The following is a 21,683-nucleotide window of genomic DNA, read 5'->3' as shown; positions in this document are numbered from 1 at the left end:
ACGCCTTGCTCCCAACTCTTTCCATATCCCTAATTAACGCAGCTACCTCTGTCACCAGCTCTGCCCTGTGGATGATTCTGTCACTCCCAACTCTTTCCCGGCCTTTGCATCGATGATCACAGCCTATAGGTTTTTTCCTGTTTCTGTTGTCCCTGTCCCAAACTCTCCCGCCCCATCTGTGTCCCAATTGCTATTCCTTATTTTGACCCTTCCCTGTTTCTTTCCCTGCCTCCAACTCTCCTTCCGCCAGCTCCTTCCGTGTCTCTCTTTTCCTCAGTCTGTATCTTTCACTGCCTTGGACCTCAGGGCCTGCCACTGGGTGACTGGCATCGTTGATTCTAGGAGTAGGTGTTGCTCCTCCTTTCTTAACCCTGGCACACTCTTCCCTGCAAACTTAAGAAACCCATGTTTCCTTGCTCTTCAAAGAGGTACTGTCTATCCTGGACTGAGGATTCCGAAGGCTCTGAGCCTTTCCTCATTGACCTGTCCCAATGGGCCTTCAGCTTTTTATCCAGCCAGATATTTCACAAGCTGAGGACCATAAATCCAAGAGTGGAAGAGACCTTAGCCACCATCTGGTCTCAAACCTCTCATTTTGCAGGTGAAGAAACTGAGGCCCAGAGGAATGAAATGACAGCCAAAGTCTTCTTGAATAATTCAGTGATTTTGTTCATCCTCCACCAGTGCATATAGAAACTCCTCTATGACCCAAAAATTCATCACTCTGCAGCCAGCATTTTGATGAGATTCTCCAAATTTAGCTAAGCTGTTCTTCAGACAATGGTCCATCACCAGGCCTGTGCTGTGCTCAAAGGAATCCAACTCGGTAACCCTGCCTTCCTGAGCTTCCAGCCAGCCAGCTCAGTCTTCAAGAGTCAGGGTCACTTCTTTGTTTCCATAAGGTTCCAAAGGACAACTTTAGTGCCCAGTATAAGTTGTCATTAACAGAGCCCGGTCCTCTGGCTCCAAACACAGGTCCTCTGTGCTTTTTGGATGACACCACTTTAAGCTTGGATGGGACCTGGTCCTGGTACTCCCTTTTCCCTCTCATTCTATTTCAGTAATCTCTCCTTCCTTTTCTCACATCTACATACCCTGGCTTCTTGGAGAACAAGAGCCATCTATTAGCCCATTGATTTTTTTTTTGTCTCCCCACCTCATTCCCAGAGCCTGTAGGACATTCACAAGCCATAGCCTTGGTACTGGGAAGGCCCTCCAAGAGCTTTGTGTCCTGTCCTGTGGGTAGTGGGGGAGAAAAACTGCACCATTGTTTCAGGGAAGCCAAGTTACTCAGGTTAACAATTGGCAGGTGGGGGTGGGGGGTGGGGGCCCTAAAGCCAGGGGAGGGACATTCAGAATCCTCAGTAGAAAAGAGGTACTCTCAAGGTACACTATCAGGACATACCCACCAACTTACCTCTCTCATCTCTGGGAGCCTAGGAACAATGCCCAAGGTGGTTCCTGCAGAAGGAGTGGCCCAGTGGGAGTTAGAGGGCCCTGGGGATTAATGGGGAGGAGCAACTTAAGTTGAAATGGAGAGCAGCTATGATCAATATAGATTCAACTCCCTTTCTCCTTCCCTTTCCCCTCCAAACTGTAGGAACCAACAATAGAAAATTGTATATGGGGGGGTGGGGTAGAGATACCATGTCGCCATAAGAAAAGGTCTCATGGCCTTTGGGTGGGACTGCCATAGTACCTGGTGGGGAAGGATATGGCCTTGGTCACCCCTGCCTGGCCCTTTCTCCCAACATATGTATGCAGGTTTTCCTCTAGAGTTCTCATGACATACTAGCATCTGGCCTACCTGATAACCTCTATCCTCCCCACAAACTGAATTCTACAACCCCTTCATAAAGGGGAGCCCTGAAACAGGATGGTTTGGGGTCCAGATGAACACTCTTATGTGTCCTCTGCCATGGTGGCCCAGGGCAAGTGACTGTGCCTGGTAGGCAGTGCCCAACAGGTTGGGGCATGATGGGGAGCAAATCCAACATCCAGGAGCCTAAGGGGAGAATGAGAATGGCACAGAATTCCCCGACTCAGGGTGGGGCCAAGCCCCCAGGGCACACCTGCCCCACCTCTCACCTGCTCCCCTTATTCCCTTCCCCATCCCTCCTTTCATCCTTGGTGTCTGGAGTCCCTAAGGACTGCACTGCCATTTCCTCACTCCCCATCTAGAACCACCCTCCTTCCCCTACTACATGAACTCTGCAGATTAGAGGCACAAATGCCAGTCTTTGTGTTTGAGGTACAAACTAGCTAAACCTTGCTCACCCTACAGAACCTCTCCATGCCTGGATAACCTCTGACACTTCACAGCCTCTCTGCCTCCATCACCACCACTCCACCACCCCTGTCCTATATCCCAGCCCACCCTCAACCACTATACTGGCCATCACTTGGTATCACTAGAGTTAGTATACTGGCTATCACTAGGCCATCAGCTGACACTCCAGGAACAGTGAGATAAATCAAAGGGGACCCAGCACTCCTTGGCCCTAGGGATCCCCTTGTGTCTTCTTGAGTGTCAGGTCAGAACTTAGACACCACATTCTCACACACACACCCTACACACAGACCCGCCGGGCCCCATGGCAACGTTGCATACAGAGACATCAAACAGGCTGGGGTTTAGGAAGTCAGCTTGGTGGACCTACGTCACTGTGGTTATCGCTGTTCTGAGCAGCAGCAGTGGGCCCATGGCCCAGTCTGAAGGCACTGTAGCCTGGCCTCCCTGCCCACCCCCACTGCCTTGACAGCCTTGGTTTTCTCCATGCCAAGGGGCCCATGCCTGCCTGTTGTCCCGGTAACCAGCCATGTTGTGGATCTACTCTGGGATCCCCAGCCACTCCCCACATCCGGGAAATGCCTGGGCCTATGCTTCCCCACCCCTGGGCTTGGAATCTCAGAGTACAAGGAAAAGGGTCTGGCTCACGCACTGTTCCCCCTAGGGGACCAGAGGCACTGGATGGGGGCAGAGAGCAACAGATTCTTCTCGCCTTACCTTGAGGTTTCTTTGGACTGATAGCTAGTGCTTCGGCTACTGATCCAAACTTTCTTGGTGGTCTGGGACAGAATTTCAGAACCCAGCCTCAAATGTAATGAGGGTACATATAAAGGGGTACATAAGCCCCAATGTGGCCCTAGTCCCTACTCACCCAACCCTGCCCCTAGTGGATCTTTGGTGAGATTCCCAGTGGCCAGGCCCAAAGAATCCCCTGGGAAGGGCAGTGGCTGGGCGTTAACCAAGGGCATAGGGTGAGTCAGGAGAGAATAGGGCTCAGTGCCCCCCACCCCTGCCATGCCTGCACATCACACCACCCACCCTCCCTGGATGCTGACTCACTACCTCCCAGAATACTCATTGACAGACAGTTCCTACCCCAAAAGTTACCAAGATACCACTGCAACAGACTGGGGCCATCAGAAGGGGGAAGTCCCAGCTGCTCAGAAGGTACTTCCCAGGTTAAAGAGGTTGGGGAAAATCTATGAAGATTCATAGAACGTCCAGAACCGCATCTGGTAGCACATCTGTGGGCCCAGCTGCCATCCCAGGCAGAGCCCAGAGACTGGTACATACAGAGTTAACTAGGGGCCCTGTTGGGGTCTTCTACCCCATCTCCCCCCAGGATCTCAGCCCCTGTGACGTAATTAGGGGTTGCCATAGCAACCACTGGAAGTTCCCAAATAAAATTACTGTGTCGGGTTAAGTTTCCTTGGAGCTAGGCAGCAGTAAACAATGGCAGGCGAGGCCAGTCTGGCCGGGCTGGGGGGCCCAGGAGGGGGCCCTGATCCAACCTCAGCCCCTTCTCCCACCCCCACCAGTGAAGAGACTATACTGCTAAGGCACTGGGCATTGATTGACAGAGACAGAGGTGGAAGGAGAGCTGAGGGCAGAGACAGACCACAGAAAGAGGACCATAGGGACAGAGTTGGGGAAGAGACAGGAACAGATGTGGGTACAGACACTGCCCCCTCTACCATACAACTTTAGGCCCCCAGGGGCCAGATGGGTAATGGAAGGGACAGTCTTGTAGGAGGGGGAGAAGAATCGGGCAGGGGATGAGGTTGGGAGGGTCTAGAATTTGGGGGTGGAGCTTCAGACAAGAACAAAGGGGCTTATTGGGCTTCAGTCCTTACCCCCAAGCTCCCACCCTCACTGCTGCTTCCCTAGTCAAAGGCTCCAGCTTGGTCACCCCAAGATCCTTCTGTGGCTTTTCCTAGATTCCTGGCTCCCAAACATCTGGCTCCTGACAGCACCCTCACTTCCTGTTGCCTCTTTAACTGAGAGAAGAGGTAAAAATCACCACAGTCTTCCTTGTGGGCCCCACCACCACCACCACCAAATCCAGACAGCATCAGCTCCCAGGCCTACCCAGCCATGTGGGATCAAAGGTGGCCGGGGGAGAGACAGAGAGACTGGGAGAGCTTAGAAGGGCAGGCAGCCAGTTGCTAACTATAAATGTACAGAGAGAGAGAGAGAGAGAGCGCCAGCTTGCTCCAGATCAGAATGAGAGACTGACAAAAGCCAAGGTCTCCTCCCAGCTCCTTGCTCTGAGTTCCCTTTTCTCTTCCCCTTCTGCCTTTCCTATCCCTCCCTCCCTCTTCCTTCCTACTTCAGACCTCTCTGTCCTTTCCTTTCCCTCCCTTCTCTAGACTAAGGGAAAGGTTTTAAAGGTGTATAATTAGGAGGGTGGGAGCCCTTGAGGAAAGCAACAGGATCATTAGCTGAGAACCTCAGAGGCCAGTTTCCTCAGATGATTCTTCTTCCCATCAGTCACCACTGTCCAAGGAACCCCTGTCCTGAGGCAAAGAAACAGCCTGAAAAAACTAAGTCACTTCTAAAAGTGGTCCAGGAGCAATTCTGGAAGGCACACCCCAGAAGCTGATTTGCTCTGGGTTTGGGGATTATCAGAAATGATGAAGGGGGTGATTGGGCAGGACCCAACAAGGTAGAAGATGTTAGGTTTCTGTTCTATTCTCTGCCTTCCCTGTCCCCCAGATGCACCTCAAATTTTCCTGCCTCAATATTTCCCAGAGTAACTAGCTGGGGAAGAGTTTCAGTGGCTGGAAATAGAGCCGGGCCAAATGCCATTCTAGTATTAGGACCCTAGGCTCTGCCCAGCCTTCCCGCTGTCACCAGCTCCCAGGGCAACAATGTCCTTTCTCGGTAATGGGCTCTCACTGGCCAGACTGGAGGGCCTATGTGGCCAGTCCACACCCAGCCCACACTGGACACATTCCTCCCTGATGACTAAGGCTGGAAGGGTGGATCTTGCTCATTATTTTGACTATTATGGGATACTGGGATCCCCTTTTAGAATGACCCAACAAGCGGTCCTTATCTGCTGGGACTCTTCTCCACCAGGCTCCCATCCTACCAGAAAGACCTACCTTCCTGACGTATGTAGGGAGGGGGAAAGTGAGAGACAACACTCAAACCTGGGTGCCCATAGGTGCTGGCATATATGCCATGGACTAGATATGTATATGTATATAGGGGCCAAACCTCGGACTGGAACTGCAAGGGGAAGAAACTTAGTCTTAGAGAATGAGTTGCCTGGTACACTGAAGTGAAGTCACTTGCTCAGTGAGGTCACACAGCCAATATGGGTTTCAGAGGGGAGCTTTACCCATACATACACTTATGTCACTGATGGCATTCATGGCGCAGTGACAAAACAGGCCTATTCTTATCTTCGTACTTTTGCACAAGTTTGTGGCTAGTCTTCTGTGGAACCCTCCCCTCCCTCTTCGCTTCTGCCTGTCCAGCTGGGTCTAACTCTAGGCCCATCTCTCTTGCAAACGTTTTCTTCCTCTCCCCAGCTAAAGGAAAGATCTTTTCGCTTTCCGACTGTGACCTCTTGCTAACTCCCTCACTTTGCTCCTCTGCTTACTATCCATATTGTTCCTTCACTTGTGGGGGTCTCATCTCTCCAGTATGATGGAGAGCTCACCAGAATGAGGCAGAGTCCTTCTGTTTCCTCAGAGGCCCAAGGCTAGGCACTAGAGGGGCTCTCACAGGTGCTGCTTTTCATCTGCACCCCTTACCCAGGAACAACCCTCATAGGAAAAAAGCCAGTTGACTGGTTACAGGGAGGGGGGAAACCTACCCTTGAGGGTCCTTCGGCGCAGCCTTTTGACTAAGTCCAAGTTTTACAAAACAAACCCTTTTATTAAGGGGATTTGTTCTGTGAAGTTTGGATTCGGTCAAAGGGCCACACTTGAGGACTTAGAGGGCCACATGTGGCCTTGAGGCCACAGGTTCCCCACCCCTGGGGAACTTTAGCTTCAAATACTACCACTTAATGCCTATGTGATCTCTAGGCCTCAGTTTCTCCATTTGTCTAATGAGAGGGTTAGGCTACATGGGGATGGGAGCCGTGGTTTCGTTGATTTAGGGAACTCTTGGATAAGGAAGTTTCAAAGCAGGCCAGCACTCTAGGCCAAGCTGCCTAGAGTACTAAGAGGTTAAATGATTTGTCCAGGGTTACATGGTTTATGTCAGGTCTTCTGGCTTCAAGGCCACCCTTCCATCCACTGCACCTCACTTGCTCTTGAGCTAGATGAGTTTCAACAAACATTTATTCAGCATTGCTTACTATGTGCAAAGCACTATTTTCAGCTCTAGGTCAGAGCTGCGACCCTATGTTACTCTCAGGTCCCCATGTTCCTCAAACCATGCAGAAGGCCACAGCGGCACCTGCCACATTGGGAGGGGGGAGGGAAGGGGAGCAGGTGGATTATGGCCCAACATGAAGGGAACATCCTTTTTTACTCCAAAAAACAGTTTCTTCCTGCCAGAGTTCGTTTGGCCCTTCTGCTCTTCTCCCCCACTGGAAATGAGCGAGAAAGAAGGGTGCAGAGCAAGAAGTCTAACCTAGGGAACACTACGAGTCCCTAGAAACAAGCTCCACCTTGCCCAAAGTTCTTTTCCCACTCCTCACTGCCACTGCTTCCCCAAGGCTAGTCTCTCCCTGAAACTTTCTGTCAGCCAGTGTATTTGTTATATCTCTCAGACCCCAAGGTTGTCATGGGGAAAATCTTCCTCTCAAGGTACCCAATTCCAACCCCAGGACCATAGATCATGGTGGAATGGAAAGAGTGGGGGACTGGATGACAGAAGATTTGTGTGACCTTGGGCTGTTGTGAGGGGGGTGGGGCAAGGCAGTGCCAAGTCACTAGCCTTGCTTTCTCCTCCAGAGACATCTGGGTCCAGTGGCCAGATCTAGATCAGGACGACTGGAGATGGCCCCCTGCAGTGGGAGGCCTTGTCCCTTTTAAGCTAAGGTCTTTAACAGTCTCAGTTTGTCTCCTTGGGCTAGTCATTTCTCTCTAGGTGTTAGCTTCCACAGTAAAAAATAAAACTAAGGCTGTTGTGAAGATAAATCTTAAGCTGCTTTTCTCATATCAGTGATTTATTATGCAACATTACTTGCCTGAAAGGGACCTTAGAAATCATCTAATACAACCTGCCTTCAGTTTTAAGTTAGAGGAGAAGAAGCGAGGCAGGAAGAGGGAGTCACACAGATAGCAGAATTGGAATTCCAGCTCAGTTCGTCTGACTCCGAATGGTGTTGCCTTTCATGGTAGGCCCTCCACGGCATGCACTTACAGACCATGCTGAATTCTAGCTCGGAACCCTGAAATCTCTCCTGCCTCTGCCCTTCTTCACTCTGTACCTGCAGACTCCGCCTCCTGGGGTCTATCTCCAACCCAGCTGCGGTTTTACTTTCTGCTAGTGAGAACGCTCTGTCTCCGTGTGTGTCTCGCTCTCCTTCCCCCACTCTCTCTCTCTCCCTTTATCTTTTCGGCTTTCTCTCTCGCTCGCTCTTGTGTGTGTATATCTGTCTTAAGCTAGAGTACCGACAGTCTAGAGGGCTGCAGCTGGAAGTGGAGCGAGAGCCAGCTCCGCGCCCTGTCTGGTCCCAGAGTCCCAGCTTCCGAGGCTGGGTCGGCCCGGGCGGGGCGGGGCTGGGCCGGGCTGGGCGGGGTCCGGCTGGCAGGCGGCGCGGCCTCCGCGTTGCTAGGCAACGCGGTGTTTGTTGGCGGCTGCGGCGGCCCGCGGGCGGGGGGCGGGGCCGGGCGGCTAGTGAGTCACAGCGGCGTGACTCAGGGTCCGGCAGCGAGCCCAGCCGTCTGGCAGGCGGCCCGCTCGGGCCCCGGCCCCGCCCCCAGCCTCACTGCCCCCCCCAACCCCGCCCCTAAGCTGGTCTCCTAGTGCTGCTCCTACAATTTAAAGCTGGAAAGGGTTTTGGAGATCGGCTAGTCCCAACTCTCTCATTTTACAGATAGGGAAACTGAGAGGCCCAGAAAGGGGCGCAGTCCAAGAGAACACAATTCGGTATACTTTTAAAAAATTTTATTGATGTATTTTAATGCTATACTCATTTCCGAACATATCCCTAACCTCCGAGGCAAGCCATCCCTCGTTAACAAAGAATAAAAAAAGATTATAAAAGCAGTGCAGCAAAACTAACCACAGCGACAAAGAATGACTGCAATGTTCCACACCCATAGTCACCCACCTCTGCAAAGAAGGGAGGGAAATGCCTTTTCAAATATTTTCCCCAGTTCCAAGTTTGGCTGTTAGAATTATATATATTTGGTTTATTTTTTTTTTTGCCTCTTTAGGTTCCGCTCACTTCACTTGCATCAGTTCATATAAGTCTTGCCATGCTTCTCTGAATTCTTCATGGTCACTTTTTAAACCATGCAATTCTATTTCGTTGCTTTTACATACTATAATTCATTTAGCCAATCTATGGGCATCTACTTTGTTTCCAGTTCTTTGGTACCACGAAAAGTGATGCTATTTTTTTGGTGTATATGGGCTCTTTCTGTCTTTGACCTCTTTGAGGTATATGCCTAGTCTTGAGATTCCAAAAAGGAGAAGGGGAGGAAGGAGAGAATTCCTGGCATTGGAGATAGATAGTCTGCACAAAGAGACAGAGTCAGGAAATGAAATCTCATCAACAGGTAAGAGTAAGTAAGCTAATTGGGCCGGAACCTATTTAATGGGTGAAGGGGAGTGATGTGAATGAAATCTGTCTGGAAAGATAGGTTAGAGCCCAATTTTGAAGAGATTCAAATGCCTAGCACAGTTTACATTTTGTCCTAAAGACAACATGAGAGCCACTGGAACTTTGTGATCCAAGGAGTGACAGGGGCAGACCTATGCTTTAGGAGTATCAGTTTGGCAGCTGCATAGATGATAGACTGGAGAATGAGAGAGACTAAGTAGGAGGCTTTTACAGTAAATAGTCCAGGAGAGAGGTCTTGAGGGACCTGAATGAGGGTGGTGTCTAGGTAAGTGGAGGGAAGTGCCACATGGGAGCCATGTGAAGGTAGGATCCACCAGGCTCAGCAATTGACTGGATATGAGCGGTGAGCAAGGGAAGGGCAAGGCTGACTCCTGGGTGACTTGAAAGATGATGGTGTCCTCAGTAGAAACAAGGAAGGTAAGAAGAAAAGCAGGGGTAAGGGTAAAGATAATGAATTCCATTTTGGACATGTTGAGTTTGAGATACCTATGGGACATCCACATGGAGATGTCTGTCTAGCAGTTAGTTGTTAATGAGGGACTGTGGGATGTATAGATTTGGGAGCTCTTTGTGTAGAGATGATAGTTTTACCCTTAGGAGCTGATGACATCGCCTAAGGAAAGTGTAGAGACAGAAGAGAAGAAGACCCTGGACAGATCCCAAACACAGAAGAAGGACATGGATGATGATCCAGCAAAGGAGATTTGAGAAGAAGCATTCAGACTCGGGGGAAAGACAGATTTCAGTGGTATGAAAACCCAGAAAGGAGAGATTATTCAGGAGGAGGGAATGGTGACCATTGTCATCAAGAAAACAAGACTAAGGAATCCACAAGAATAAGGTCTGAGAAAAGGCCATTCACTGAATTAACGTTTAAGAGTGGGAATCTTAATCTGGAGTCCATGCACTTGGTAATTATATTTTAATATTAATATATCAAATGTAATATATTAATATATTGCGTTATATATTAATATATTATATTACATATTTTAATAAATATATATTTAATATTATTGGCTTCCTTCATAATCCTATGCATTTTAAAACATTCCGGGAAGGGATCCATAGGCATCACCAGACTGCCAAAGGTGGGGGTCCATGACACATACACAAAAAGGTCAAGAATTCATGATTTAAGATATCTTTGACAACTAGCTGGAGCTGGAGTCAGGACCTCAGATACTTGTTAGCTGCGTGACCCTGGGCAAGTTACTTGATTTCTCTGAGCCTCAGTTTCTTCATCTGTAAAACAGAGATAATAAAAGCACCTAATTCCAAGGGTGGTTGTGAGGGTCAGATGAGATAATCTTTCTAAGGTGCTTAGTAAATCTTAAAGCACTATATAAATGTTAGCTGCTATTGTTATCTGGAAGAAAGCAATTTCCAACAAGGGCTGGGATCAGAAGTCTAACTGCAAGGCATTGAAAAGTGAGTAGGACTGGGAATTTAGTCACTCTTTAAAGTTTGGCTAGGGAAAAGTAGATGATACTACTAGGCTGGTAGCTCACTGGCAGCAGGGTCAAGTGAAGGTTTTGGTTTGGGGTTTTGTTTTGTTTTGGGTATGGGAGGCTGCATGTTTGTAAACAACAGAGAAGGAATCATTTGATAGAGATTGAAGATTTTGGGTGGGGCAGGATGAGGAGGTTCAAGAAGGTTCACTCTGAAAAGAAATGGGATCTAGTCAGTCAGTCAGTAAGCATTTATTAAGTGCCTATTATATATGCCACCGGCTGGGAAGCTACTTGTTGAGGACATCAGAATGGGAATTCTGGGGCAGCTAGGTGGCAGCGCATAGCATGCCAGGCCTGGAGTTAGGAAGATTCATCTTCCTGAGTCCAAATCCAACATCAGACACCTACTAGCCATGTAACCCTGGGCAAGTCACTTCACTCTATTTGCCTTAGTTTCCTCATCTATAAAATGAATTGGAGAAGGAATGGCAAACCACTCCAGTATCTTTGCTAAGAAAACCCCAAATGGGGTCACAAAGAGTTGGACACAACTGAAAAATGACTCAACAACAATGTGCCAGATGCTGTGCTAAGAAAGGCAAAAACAATCCCTGCTCTCAAGGACCTCACAATCTAGTGAAGGAGACAACACAAGAACAACTTTGTAGAGACAAGCTATATGCCGGTTAAACTGGAAATAATCAGCAAAGGGAAGGCACTAGAATTAAGAGGAAAATGGGAAAGGTTTCCTGTAGAAGGTGGGATTTTAGCTGTGACTTGAAGCTAGGAGGTAGAGGTGAGGAAGGAGAACATTCCATGCATGAAGGACAGCCAAAGAAAATGCTGAGAGTTAAGAGATGGAGTTTCTTGTTCAAGGAACAGCAAGGAAGTCAATGTCCCTGAATTGTAGAGTACAGAGCAGAGGGCAGGGTGAGGAACAGTTTAAGGAGGGGACAAGCTCTGAAGGGTTTTGAATGACAGAGGATTTTGTGTTTGCTCCTAGAGACGACAGGGAGTCACTGAAGTTTGAGTAGGGAGGGAGGGAAGGCATGATCAAATCTGTTTTAGGAAGATCACTTTAACAACTGAGTAGAGGATGAACTGAATAAAGAGAGATGTGTGGAAGGGATACCAACCAACAGGCTACTGCCATCAGGATGGAGCAGTGTCAGGTGAGAGAAGGGGGCATAGATAATTCAGTAAATGTTATGGAAGTATGATTGACAGGCCTTGGCAACATATTGGATATAGGGAGTGAGAAATAGTGAGGAGGTCAAGGATGACACCTAGGTTTCAAGCCCGGGTGACTAGAAAAGTGGTGGAACCCTCCACATAATAGGGAAGTTGAGAAGGCAGAGAGAGTTTTTGGGGAAAGAAAATGAGTTCAGTTTTGAACATGTTGGGTTTAAGCTGTCTACTGACTATCCAGTTGGGGAAGCCTTAAAAGGCAGTTATAGATAAAAGCCTGTAGGTCAGAAGAGAGGTTAGGATTGGATAAAGAGATTTGAGAATCATCAGCATAGAGATGATCACTGAATCCATGGGAGCTGAGGAGATCACCAGATGAAGGAGTTGAGAGGGAAAAAAGAAGGCTCTGGCCTGGACCCTATGGAATACCCACAGTTAGTGCTCAGGACCTGGATGAAAATCCAGCAAAGGAAACTGAGAAGGAATAGTCAGATAGGTAGGAGGAGAACCAGAAGTGGGTAGTGTCACAGAAACCTAGAGAGAAGAGATTATCCAGGAGAAGAGAGTGATGGACAGTGTCAGAGCCTACAGAGAGGGCAAGGAGACTGAGGATTGAGGAAAGGCCACTGGATTTGGCAACTAAGAGATCATGGGTAACTTTGGAGAGAGCCGTTGCAGCTGAATGATGAGTCTGGGATGTAGGCAGTTAAGAAGAGAGCAAGAGAAAGTAGAGGCTCTGGAGTACAAGAAGAGGGGTTGGTCTTGGCAAAGAGAAGGACCAGCCCTTCTTCAGAGTCTGGAGAAAAAGAGTGTGAGTGATGATGTCAAGGGGATCTGAGGCACAGAATTAGGAAAGGAACTAAGGCTGGATGGCCTTGGTTTTTATGGGCAAAGAGAGAAGGAGCTGCCCTTAAAGTCAGTAAGTTTTGTCTCTGGCACATTTGCTATTGACCATGTGCAATTTATTTAATTTATCTGTGTTGGAATACTTCTATGAGAGTAAGCTCCTTGAGGGCAGGGACTTTTTTTTTTGTCTTTATTATCCCCAACACCTAACACAGTGCCTGGCACACAATAGTTGCTTAATACATAGTTGCTGAATTGAACTAAGCTGAAGGGACTCTGCTAGGCCCAGAGACTACAAAGTGGAAAATGAAACGCTTGCCTTAAAGGGTCTAACTTTTGCCTGGGGATACAACACGTGTACAGAGAAGTAAACAAAGTTCTTGGAGGAGGGCAAGAGCGATCCTAATTTGGAAGGTCAGGAAAGGCTTCCTGTGAAGTATAGTACCTAAGATGAGCCTTGAAGGAAGTTAAAGTTTCTAAGAACTGGGAAGACATTTCAAGCATGGATTTTATGGTCACCCACATAGAAATGGAGGAACTAGACTCCAGGAACAGCCAGAAGGTCAGTTTGGCCAGAGCAGTGCCTCAAGGGTGAGGCATTTTCTGGACTGGTAGGTTGGGCTATGTTGTGGAGAGCTTTACATGCCAGACAGAGAAGTTTGTATCTTATATTCACAGAGATAGGGAACCACTGAAGGTTTTTGAGTAGGGTAGTGACATGGTCAAACATGAACCTTCCTTGCTTTCCTTGCTCTGTGATTGCATTGAGGTGGGTACTGCCTGCAGTAGTTTAAGGAGATGCAGGACTTCCCATCCTTTGTGATTCTTGTCTATCCCCCCCACCCCAATCCCCACTAGGGTTCTACCCAGTGTGTTTGGAAGCCTTTCTCTAGCAGCCTACAGCCAGCCTACTTCCTTATCCAATCACATATCTCTGAAGAGATTCTTTTATTTTTTTGGAGGGGGGAAGGCAGGGCAGTTGGGGTTAAGTGACTTGCCCAAGGTCACACAGCTAGTACGAATTGATTCTTTATGCCATTTCTCCTACTGGTAACCTACTCACACCCACCATGCTCTTCTATCTTCGAAAAATGTTAACAGCCATGGGGATCGGTGAGAGAAGGAAGAGAATGGAAGCAGGAGACCAATTGGGACACTCCTGTCTAAATGAGAAATGAGGGCCTGAATTACGGTGTCTGAAGTGTTAGTGTGAGGAGGAAAATGCAAGAGATTCTATAGAAATGGAAACAAGATGACTCTACAAGCAGGGCTGCTTTCCCTCTAACACCCCCTATAGGCAGGAAGTGGTCAGCGTAGCCTCCCTATCCCCAAGATCTCACCCATGGAGGCCTTCTTCCTTAAATGGGGAAACCTGTTCAAGGAGAGTTCAAAAGCCCTCAAAATCGATGCGCCTGCTGGCAAGGACAGGGAGACACATGCAAGGGTGCCCTGAGCTGGAGGAGGGGGAGGCTGGAGGAAAGAGGGATGGGAGGGGATGTCACAGAACAGGATAATGGGACAAGTCACTTCACCTCTGGAAGCTGAAGTTTCCTGATCTATAAAAATGGGGTTAGTAATACTTTGCTACCTACCTCCAAAGACTATCAGAATGAGGAAAACTGTAAAGCATTATATAGAATTGGGCCTCATTACAGGGCGTTGGGTACAGTAGGATGGTATTTTAGAGCTGGAAGTAATCTTAGAGATGATGTCTCAGATAAGACCATCTTGAAACATTGTCTTCCTTGGCTGGAATGTTCCTGGGAAGGGCTGGCAACCCTAAGATGGGGAAGGAATCCAGAGCATTGTGAGCGAAGGTTGTTGGTCAGAGGATCCCACCTGGATGGTCAGTATTAGGAGATGAGCCTGGAAAGGAAGGGCAGCCTAGGGTTTTTGAGAGCCATAGACACTAGGCAGAAGGATTTTGTGATCATCACTAAAAGAAGATAGGTAAATGCTCTATAAGTTAGTGGAAAAGTGGTAGAAAGACCACTTTAGAGTCAGGGGACCTGAGTTTGGATTTCCATCTCTGGCACTCAACTATCCTCGTGACCTTGAAAAAGTCCCTTTTCAGCTTGCTTGGGCCTCAGCTTCCTCACCTTTAAAATGAAGCCTGGAAAAGAGGGGCTTCAGCCATGTTCTCCACATACTGGGTGGGGATGGAAACAAAGCGCTCAGAGTTTTAGGGGAAATCCTTGGAAAACAAGGCCGGAGGGAAGCTTGGTATGATTGGAGCTTGTCCCTGCTCCAGGTAGGGATAGCCAGTCCAAAAATATTCCCAGGGGCCTGTGAAGACTAGGATGGAGGTGAGGGGTTGGAGGGATCTGGAAACTGGCTCTAGAGGAAAGAGAGGAGTGGGGAAGAACCCCCAAGACCCCATTCCCCGGGTCCACACAGATGCACACAAATCAGGATAAATCTGAGTGTCCCAATGGAAGGAGCTGGCAGGAGGTTCCCAGAGGGGGTGGGGTGGGGGAGGGGGCCTGTGGCATGAGTCAGAACCCAGTAATGTGCCAGTGAGTCACCAGCAGGGCGGGGTTCCCCTGCTTCTCCCCCCCTCCAGTCACTCACACAAAGGCCCTTTGAGAAAAGGCAAGGAGGCCTCAAGCCCCCATTTCCCCCTAACCCCAGCTGCCACCCCACCCACTACCAAGATCCCTACCAGCAACACTTCAAGTCTCCATGAAGCCTGAAGTCCAAATGGTGTCAAGCCCCCCAGGGTCCACGTGTGCCCAGTAAGCCCCATCCTATGGCTTGGCTGGAAGAGAAGGTCACAGTTTGGGGGGGTCAGGTTGGAGGCGCCTACAGGATGGGGCCATCCAGGCCTCAGGGAGGTGTCTGGCTTGCCTGAGTCATTCTCAGGGACAGAGGGTCTTATGACTTCGGACCCATGCAGTGGGCAAATTGAGTCAGGCCATCTCTATGCTGGGGAGAAGCAAGAGGGAGGAGAGAAACCTCTGGTACTTGTTTGAATATGAGGTCTGGTTGGGGCACACACATATAGCAGCCCCCTAATGTGCTTTCTCCCAGCAATGCCCCTATCTCAAGGCAAAAAATTGCTTGCCTTGCCCAGTCATTCCCCAGAGGCATAACAAGAAACCTCTGGAAGTCTGCCTCAGCTCCTCGGCCTCCTGCCTTACCCTCATATCCATCGTCCTCCCACCCCAGAACCAGTTCTAGGAACCCCCAAATTGCTGCATGTGGAAAGGAATGGAAGGGGGCACCCAGGGCTTCTCAAGCCCCTCCACAGGTGTGTCTCCTTCAGCACTATCTCCCCCCTCTCTTCTACTGCCTGGGTCTTGCTTCACTGCTTAGCATTTGTCCTCCCTCCCCTCCCCCCATCCCTAGTGCCAGGGTGTGAGGAGGTGAAGAGACACTTCACGGAATCTCAGCTGGCATGGGGCTCAAGGGCATCTTGTCCAAACCATACGTGAACAGGAATCTCATTCATAACATCCCTAGGCAACAGAGGCCGGATGCTGGCTCGTGAGGGGTTCCATTACACCTTGGGATAATTCTAATTGATTGATAGGAAGGTTTTTTGGTTTTAATTTTACATCTCCCCCAAATCGGCCTCTCTGCAACTTCTCCAGGTGCTCTTAGTCCAGCCTTCTGAGGCCAAGCAGAATAAATCTGCTTCCTCTTTCTAATGGCACCCAAATGCAGCTGGGAGCCCATTAATTGGGAGGTCTCCAATTCCACAGCTCTTAACCCATCCAGGCCTGTGGATCTCGGGCAACTCTGGTCCAAGTCATTGAATTCTGTTTGCTCCAAGGTTCCCCTTGAGGCTTTTCTGGGAGGCTCCACCCTATGACTAGCCCATTCTCTTCCCTGAGAACTTTTACTCTTGTTCTTTGAAGTTCCTCCTTGGCAACATGTTGCAGCCTGCTTATACCAACCAGACACCTAGCCAAGTGCCCCTGGTATGATCGGTTTAAATTTTGAGTGCTTTGTGCATTTGGGTTTCTCTTGATGCCATATAACCATAGAGAGCTGGTATTTAAAAGATGGGCCTTTGCCTTCACGGGAAGTGTGGGGTGATTCACTGTCCAACGTTACTGTCTATCCCAGATGTATGTACTGATGTTCAGGCTGTATATGTAAAGATAGGTTCCCTTTCATGGTTCCCATACATGGTCCTATAGCTCTCCTGCCCCTCCTAAGTCTTTGCCACTCTAGACTAAACATTCCCAGTTCCTTCCCCATATTCTCCTAGGGCCCCTGTGCAGGCCCTTGACAGCCTGGTTGCCCTCCTCTAGACTCATTCCAACTTTTCAGTGGTGGAAATAGCCGAGGAGCTCCATTCAGATCCTAGCTTTGGTTCTTCCTGCCTCGGAGAGCTTGGTCTGGCCCTTTCTCTTTTCCATCTGTAAATAAAGGGGTTGGCCTAGATAATCTCTAATGTCTATTCCAGTTCTAAAATTATGATCCTATAATTCTAAAAATGCGAGAGCTGAAGAATCCATGCCACGATCACATGGCACCACCTCCTATTTTCCTTATGCAGGGAGGTAAGGATAAAGTTAGGGCCACCTCTGTGTCTCTCAAAGCCTCTCCCAGGTCCCTAAGAACTGGAATGAAGAGAAGTACAGAGAGACCTGGGAGCCAGAGAAGGGGGAAAGGAGAAAGATGGAGTCCTAACAGTGCCAAAGACCTAAGAATCACCCCACCCCCGCATAGCCCAGGCTGGGCTGGAGTTGTCCATCCTATTCCTCAGTAGCCACTGGCAGGCAGTTCCCAGATGGCCTCTCCTTAGTTATGGAGGGGAGGTCTGACCAGAACACTGGTCCGTGTGCCTGGACGCCAGCTCCAGTGGAAGTGCTCCAGAGGTCAGATTTCTAGCACAATATTAGAGGGAAAGTCAAGCCTTTCTCAAGCTCCATTTCTTCTTCTTTAAATCATGAGATTCGAGGAGCTGGCCTAAGCAATATAGTGAAGAGGAATGGAGAGAGAGCACCTTCTCTGGGATGAAGGCAGTGAGCCTGATTCTAGTTCCAGCTCTGACACCAATTCTTAGGATCTTATGTTTAGAGGGCCTGGAGGGGTGGTGGGGGAACCATTCCAACTCTCTTCTGCTAGAGAGGAAAATGGGCCCTGAGAGGGAAGTGATCGGGCCAAAGCCACACAGGTAATAAATAGCAGGATTTTAACCCAAGGCTTCTCGGTCCAAATCCAGTCATTTTTTCCCTTGGCCAAGCCTTTTTCCTGCTCTGGTCTTCATTTTGCTTCTTTAAAATGATTTGGTTGAACTAGAGGCTCCCTAAGCTCCCTTCCAGCTTGGATAGGCCTGGATTCTCACACACGTATACAGACCTCCAGATGCTCATATAATAATAAAAGCTAACATTTGTATCCTGCCTTAAGGTCTACAAAGACCTTTAGACATATTATCTCATTTGGTTATCAAAACAACCTTTTGAGATAGAAAGGTGCTGTTATCATGATCCCTAAGTTACAGGTGAAGAAACAGCCAGCAAAAGATTTAAGTGACTTGCCCAGGGTCATTCAGCTTGGTAAAAGGCAGGATTTGAACTCAGGCTTTCCTATCTCTGTCTACTCTGCCACCTAAGTCTTTACATTCAAGAACATCCAGGCCCAAGTAGCACAGTTATTACGTCTCATATCTGGGGGGCTGGGGTAGGGTAGGGACTGCAGAGAAAGACACATGCCACTGCAAGAGAGACTCAGGCAGCGAAAAGGGCAGAGACTCACATAGAAACTCAAGGAGGGGCACAGACAGTGGTGGCGAAGCTCTGGGGAACAGTTGCTGACTCATTGCTTCCCTTGGTCTCCCGTTCTGAGTCACTGCATAGGGGGGTGAGGGGAAAAGGCACCAGGAAAGGAAGGAGCAGGGAGACAGTTCCCATGCCCTTTGTGGGGGATCCAGGCATCCTGTCTACTCTCCTCTAGGCTGAGGAACCCCCTGCACCCCACCTCTGACAGTGCACAGCACCTGGCACAGAGGAGGCATTTCATACGTACTTGTTGACTGACTGCAGAGTTGCAATGAGAGTCTCCTACTTCTGAATGGGATGTACAGGGGGATCCAGTGGAGGGCTGGAGGGCCAGGAGTGCTTAGATCTGGGACCCTGAGACCCCTTGAACTCTGGAAGGCCTGGAGGTGGGGAGCTTCACATGCACAGTGAGCAGCTTCCACAGGTTAAGTGACAGTGGTGCAGCATGAAGGACTTGGGTTAATTGAGGACTTTCATACAGTGAATAGAGCCAAGAGATGCTGGAGTAGTGGTGGTCTTCCCAATGGTGAGTGCTAAAAAAAAAAGGAATGCTATCCTCTTGTCCCTGGATCCCACTACTTCTCCTCCTCAACCCACTCCCATTCTGGTCTGGGTGCCTTCTTTTCTGTAGAAGCTGATCTGAAGAGACATCAAATCGTGCATCTTGGTATAGTAGAAAGACCAATGGTTTTGGAGTCGGAGGGCCTGGGTTAGATTCCTATTTCTGCTAATCTTAGATAAGTCACTTTCCTTATCTGGGCCTCAGTTTCCACATATAAAACAATAAAATAAGGTTAGATTAGATTCTAACTTCACATCCTGTGTCACAGTGGAAAGACTCCTGGATTTGGATTCTGTCTCTGTCCCTTACAAGTGGCCTTATCTGTAGAAGGAAGAGTCTGAACCAGCTCTATGACCACACATGGCCTGGGGATGTGTGGGCAGAGTAGACCTGGGGGATGGTCCTCAAGGGATGAAAAGGCTACTTGGTCCAGATGGAAGAATCCTGCCCCTTGTACTTCCCCCAGGCTCATCTCTCTGGGTTCTGCTGCCCTCCAGTGGTGGCCTGGGGGAACAATAGCAGTACATGTAGAAGTTTCAGGCTATGTGGGAGTGAAAAAAAGGAGGAACAGTGGGAAATGAAGACTGGGGAGGGAAGAGAGGAAGGGAGGATCCAGAGATCCTATAATCAGCTTCCATAGTCCCAGAGTCCATAACCCCACCCCTGCCTCCCATATGCTTGTGACATAATTAGCTAATGAGCTCAAAGGGAAACTGAGGCACAATGCAGCATGCAAATTTTGGTCATAAAATGGCAAAGAAAATGTCTGGATCAGACCAGAATATTCTATGGCCCCATCCCCACTCTTGGCCCTCTCAGGCCTCTGGCCAGTCACTACCTTTGTTCTCAGGGGACTACCCTCAAGCACAGAAAAGTCATTTCCATAGTGTAATGATCATAACTTTAACTAAGAATTACCTGAACCCTATGGCCCCGTAGAGAATGGGGGGAAAGGGGGCTGGGTCCTGGGAGAGAGGCTGTCTCTCTCAATGAGAACCTAAAGGTACCCCACCCCTATGTCCCCCTTTATCCCTATTACACTTTATATACATTATCTCATGTGATCCTGATAACTCTGCAGTGATTAGACCCACTTTACAGATGAGGAAACTGATATTCAGAGATGATAAATGCCATTTCAGATGAGGAGGCATGGGCTGTGACAGGGGCAGGATTGCTAAATTCCAGAATGATCTTTGGCTGGTGAGAAGGAAAACCAAGGACAACAAAAAGGCAGACCCCAAAAGGGGAAGAGACTCATCCAAGGTCACACAAGGAGTATTATTAGGATTCCTCTCCAAGGTTTCTGACTCCAGATTCAGTCATCTTTCCTTCAGTTAAGTCCCTTTGCCAATCTGGTTCTCAGCTTTGACTGTGTTAAAAATGATAATAAGGTTGGATGAAAGGAATCTCAAGTTCCCCTCTGGCATGACAGGCCTGGATTCACACACACACACACATGCCCAGACACACAGACTCCCAGAGGCAAGAATATGCAGGCCCAGGTGGACCAGTTATTATCACACACCACAGGATGGGAGGAGTTGAGACAGGGGAGGGAGACTCCAGCTGCTATGAAGAAAAAAAAAGGAGACAGTAGAAAAGAAACCAGGAAAGACTCACAGAGCTCAGTCGCAGACAGGCAGTGGAGATATGCCTTAGGAAATTATCTTGTCTAAAGACGCTGGTGTGGTTGCTCAAAAATGTTTAAAACTCTGTGTTCAAGAGATGGAAGCAATTCGTGAGGAAGAGACTTGAGGCACAGAGACCTATTTGGAGGCTCTTACAATAGCCTGGGCAAGAGGCGCTAACCATGAAAGTGGCTGTGGAAAGGTAGAGAAGGGGCTTCAGTAAAAGATATGGACATAGAATGGATGGGACTTGATTAGGTCTGTAGGTTGAAGGAGTGTAAGGAACCAGCAATGATTGAGGTTGGGGAGCTGGGAGACTAGAAGGTGAGGACTACCCTGATAGACATAGTAAGGTTAGGTAGAGGGCCCAGTTTGTAGGGAAATAGGAGTTGTTTTGGTCATATTCACTCTGAAAGTGTAGCCCCTAAAGTAAATTCTGGGGCATCTTTATCCCAATTCTCACTCCCACTGATGAGTGGGGTCCCCACTACTTAGGTAGCTATATCTCTCCATCAGGTCTCTAGGGGATATTCTTTTTTTATATATTTTCCCAATTACATGCAGAGGCAGTTTTTAACATTTATTTTTTAAAATTTTGAATTCCAAATTCTCTCCTTCCCTCCCTCTCTCCCTCTCTCCCCCCTTCCCTGAGATGGTAAGCAGTTTGTATAGGTTATACATGTACAATCATGTAAAACATATTTCCATATTAGTCATGTTGTGAAAGAAGACAAAGACCAAAGGGGGAAAAACACAAAAAAAAATAAAGTGAAACATAGTATACTTCCATCTACATTCAGACTCCATCAGTTCTTTCTCTGGAGATGGAGAGCATTTTTCATCATGAGTCCTCTGGAATTGTCTTAGATCGCTGCATTGCTGAGAAGAGCTGAGTCATTCACAGCTGATCAGCAAACAATATTGCTGTTGTGTACAATGTTCTCCTGGTTCTGTTCATTTCACTTTGCATCAGTTTGTATAAGTCTTCCCAGGTTTTTCTGAAAGCATCCTGCTTGTCATTTCTTATAGCACAAACTTGCTCAGCCATTCCCTAATTGATGGGCATCCCCTCAATTTCCAATTCTTAGCCACCACAAAAGGAGCTGCTGTAAATATTTTTTTCTTACAAATAGGCCCTTTTCTGCTGTTTTGGATGTCTTTGGGATATAGATCTAGCAGTGGTATTGATGGATCAAAGGGTATACACAGTTTTATAGCCC

The sequence above is a fragment of the Trichosurus vulpecula genome, chromosome 1 (genome assembly GCF_011100635.1).
Source record: "Trichosurus vulpecula isolate mTriVul1 chromosome 1, mTriVul1.pri, whole genome shotgun sequence".
NCBI classification, from domain to species: Eukaryota; Metazoa; Chordata; class Mammalia; order Diprotodontia; family Phalangeridae; genus Trichosurus; species Trichosurus vulpecula.
Note: the sequence above shows the minus strand (reverse complement) of the source record.